Consider the following 4325-nt stretch of genomic DNA (forward strand, 5'->3'; position numbering starts at 1 on the left):
CTTCTATAATAAAAATTGATCTTTAAATTTATTTTATAGCACTCATCATAGAAATAGGATATGGAAACCCTTCCAAAGTCTCAATGTTTGTGCATAGTTTTTCCTCAGGGTAGGGAATGTTATAGTGAGCAGCATGGGACACCCTGCAAACCAGAACCCAGTCAGCCATTGCCTGGGGAACACAGAAGCAGCACACTGAGGCCTGTGGAAGTCCAAAAGGAAAAACACTAGAACACATGGAAAAGGAGAGGAGCCCCACCCACTCCCCTAAGAGAAAGGCACAATTAAAGATGATCACATACATACACTTTGCTAAAGTTTGTTGTCCCCACAGTAACCTCCACCAAATAACCATAATGATCACCTTGGAGGGGCCTTTCTATACTGACATGCTCCTAGTCATGTGTAAAAGGATGCTCTGTGTGCCCCTGGGCCTGGGCCTGTGTGTATGTGTGTTTGTGTGTTTGTGTATGCCTTTGCTTTCATGTACATGTATGTGAATGAGCACAAGTGCCTATGTGCGCCTTTACCTCTGGTAACTCTATTTGGAGATGTCCCAGGTATAGGGCATATGTGATCATATACATAGGATGACATACTAGGAAACCCATGCTAGAATGATCTGCAGGGAGAAGGTCAGGACAGTGAGAAGACCCTAAGAGGAAACAGCTTCTTCCTGGGATGCTTGTGGTACAGAGGGGATGGTTTGGAAACTTCGGCCTGCTTTCTCACAGCTGAGGGTCTCCCTGAAGCCAGGCTTCCCAGGACAGTGTAGAGGCATGACCTTATGGGTGGCACTGTGTCCTGTTGTACCTATGGAAGACAGGAGGACAACAATGTGCGGTACTGGTAACCACTAGAGAAAGCTTTTGAGTAGGGGCTCCAGCTGGGGAACACAGGATGTGACCTTACTTACTTAACAGTCCAGATGGAACTCTGAATGCTGGTTACCAGGTAACCAGAGGCCAGCAGTAGCCTTTCCTGACTTACTTGTCTGGAGGCCCTTGAGGGAACAGGATGTTCTGCTGTTTCCAGACTTGTAGAAGCTCTGGCCACAAAAAAGCCAAGAGGAGTTGGCTTGGCCGCTTTTGGAGATGTTTGATTCGTCCTGTGACACACTTCAGGCATGCTTCCCGCAGTGAGCCGAAGGTAACACAGGAAAGCCTTAGCAGGAACGTTTTTGTTTGTCCCCGTGCTTCCCTGAGGTCCCTGCCTGGGTGTGTGTTCCCATGAGACACTAAGGAACATTCTTTATGCTTACTGATCACTCTTCGGTAATGGATTGCTGATGTCTCTCAGAGTGTTCACATTTAGACCCTTCTGCCTTCCTAGGTCTGTTGTGAAAATGAACAGGAGCCAGACTCTATGCCCAAGCACCCAGATTCAACTACAAGAGTCGAGAATACGTTCAACAGATGATTGACTACATACCAGCTGCTATTCAAAACCGCGACCACCTCTGTCTGGACATTTTTGTTGCCATGTACCGAACGTATGCTACCACCTGGGAGGTGCTGGACCTGCTGATGAAAACGTGAGTGGCTGTAGCCAACATAGGTGTTAGGAGAGCTCTGCTCTTCTCCAGGACTCTGTGCTCCCATAGAACAAGTGCGATTGGACCCTGGCAGTGTTGTTGTTCGTCCTGGGTCTGAACCTGCAAAGTGACCTGGACACATTCAGGGTTGGGGGGTGGGGGCTCTAGTTTGTGTCTTGCACTGTCCCCATGGAATGTAAAACATCACCCTTTCTTGTGCCTAGGAAAGAGCTCCTTTCCCATTTGTATAAAAGTTTCTAGGGCTTATCTGACATATAAGGATTCAAGGGAACCTGAGAAGGGTCCTGAGGATTGGGGTGGTAGGGGACAAGAAGCCTGGAACCAACCAACAACCCTGGCAGGGACAGCTAGGCCTCCACCCCATTGTGTGAGGATCTCTGAAGACCTGTGATCTCAGCATGGAAGTCAGAACAGTGCGGAGAGACCCCAGGATCTGTGTTTCCTTTCTAAAGTGTTCAGATTCATGTAGCTCCTGGTAGATCTATTAGTAGGTTGGGGACACAAGGCCTTAGGGTGACACCCTCATGAAATGCCACAGGTATGCATCCTTCCGTCCTGACTGCATTGAAGACCAGAAAACTAAGAGGTGAGTGGGCTTCTGGTGACCGGGAGGTAAGAGCCCATGGGTGCAAAGTGTGGGTATGGGGTGAGACAGGTAAGAGCCCATCTATGGAGTTGGAAGTGGAAGAGGGAGATAAGGGCCTATTTGTACAGTCGGGTAGGGCATTTGCTGAGGACTAAACACATGCCAAGTACCCTGCTTTGGGGCTTCCCCCCAGTGGGATGGTAGCTGAGACTTCACCTGCAGGTGGAGAAAAATGGAGGGCAGCAATAGGCTCCTTAGTTCTGAGGTCAGAGGGATGGAAGGAAACTAAAGGGCCCTGAGAGAATCCATCCCCACTACAGCCCAGCCCAGATAGCCCCATATGTCCTCCAAGGGACAGAAAGTGTCTGGAGTCCTGTGCACACAGACACACACTCCTGACAACTATGCTCCTAGTACATAGGCTGTTGGGCATTGCCTCGTCTAATGGGGCACACTGCCCTTCTTGATAATTGAGGCCAGGCTTCTGACTCAACTTCCCTCCAACCTTCTCTTCCCCAGTGCCATATTCTGCTTTCTGTTCGGCTGGTTTCAGAAATTCCCCCAGGATTTTTATGAATCCCCAGACCTGGCTGTTTTGAGTCAGTTCACGGAGTACGTGAGGCTCAATGTGCCTTGTGGAGACGTAGATACGCAAGCCAGGGAGCCTCTCTCCATATTTAAGCATCAGGAGTCTATCGCCCTTAACCTTGAGGAAGGTGAGAAGGTCTGGTGTTGGCTGCTATGCAAGGTAGGAGGGGATTTTGGTGGTGGGTTTCACCAGGGTATTCTCAAGAGTTTAAAATGATGCAAGGACTGGACTGCAGTCAGGTAAGAGGAGAGGTCTGGGGATCCTCTAGCATGAAAAGGCCCTGTGTGTCCATCAACAGCATCTTGGGGAAACTCCCCCCATGCTAGGTTGTCTCCACTAAAAGCCTGTCTCCTTCTGCCTTTAGGTTGTGCAACAACTCCAGATCCCACAGAACAGGATGTCTCTGGGAGGCAGGACACTCTGGCTCTGAGGCCAGCTTCTATGGCAGAGCCACAGGGAGACAAGCAATCCCAAGAGGACACTGAGCTTGTGAATAGTGCAGTTCTGGATCCCTTTGAACCAAAAGCTGCAATAGAGCTGCTTCCGACTTTAGATCAAGATCTGCCCACATCAGTTCATACACACTCACATGCAGATGTGGCAGCAGATGAGGCTGCAGATGTTTCACCTGCCAGGCCATTATTTGTGTCTTACACTGTGCCCATAGATACACCAGATTTTGTTTTCCCTCTGCCTGAGGTTGACATATAGTTAGGAGAATGATCTGCAGAGTTCTACCCAGATGAGGTTCCCCACCTAAGCTTATATTATTTCTTTATAGAAAATACCTTATTGTTTTGTTGGGTTCTATTTTTCATTGTTGGGTTTTTATTTGTGTTTGGATATTAATAAAATGAATTGTTTACTCTTCTTAAAGGATATTGTTCTTTTCCCCAGTGGTATAATCTACTTATGTTACTGTGGACTGCATCTTTGAGCCAAACAGTGTGATCTCAGAAATGGGACCCTCACAGTTCACCCTGGAAGCATGGAAAGCAAGCAGGTGGTGAGGCAGAAAGTGGGTGTCTTAGTCAGGGTTTCTATTCCTGCACAAACATCATGACCAAGAAGCAAGTTGGGGAGGAAAGGATTTATTCAGCTTATAATGCCACACTGATATTTATCATCAAGGAAGTCAGGACTGGAACTCAAGGAGGTCAGGAAGTAGGAGCTGATGCAGAGCCATGGAGGGATGTTCTTTACTGGCTTGCTTCCCCTGGCTTGCTCAGCCTGCTCTCTTATAGAACCAAGACTACCAGCCTAGAGATGGTCCCAACTACAAGGGGCCTTTCCCTCTTGATCACTAATTGAGAAAATGCCTTACAGTTGGATCTCATGTAGGCATTTCCTCAACTGAAGCTCCTTTCTCTGTGATAACTCCAGCTGTGTCAAGTTGACACAAAACTAGCATGTACACACATGTACACACATATTTACAAACACAAACACACATGAAAACACACACTGTCTTAGGGGTTGTCTGCTGTGAACAGATACCTTGACCTGGGCAACTTTTTTTTTTTTTTTTTTAGGATTTATTAATTTTTATATGTGAGTACACTGTAGCTATCTTCAGACACTCCAGAACAGGGCAT

The 4325-nt window shown here is 47.5% G+C and overlaps 1 pseudogene; it reads left to right on the plus strand.

Annotated features, from left to right (window-relative positions):
* Positions 1–1008: 1008 nt before the first annotated feature.
* On the plus strand, positions 1009–3478 carry LOC147003292 (ral guanine nucleotide dissociation stimulator-like; annotated as a pseudogene).
* Positions 3479–4325: the final 847 nt, after the last annotated feature.

Source organism: Mus caroli, unplaced genomic scaffold, assembly GCF_978045245.1.
Source record: "Mus caroli unplaced genomic scaffold, Mus_caroli_1 scaffold_8, whole genome shotgun sequence".
Classification (NCBI taxonomy): domain Eukaryota; kingdom Metazoa; phylum Chordata; class Mammalia; order Rodentia; family Muridae; genus Mus; species Mus caroli.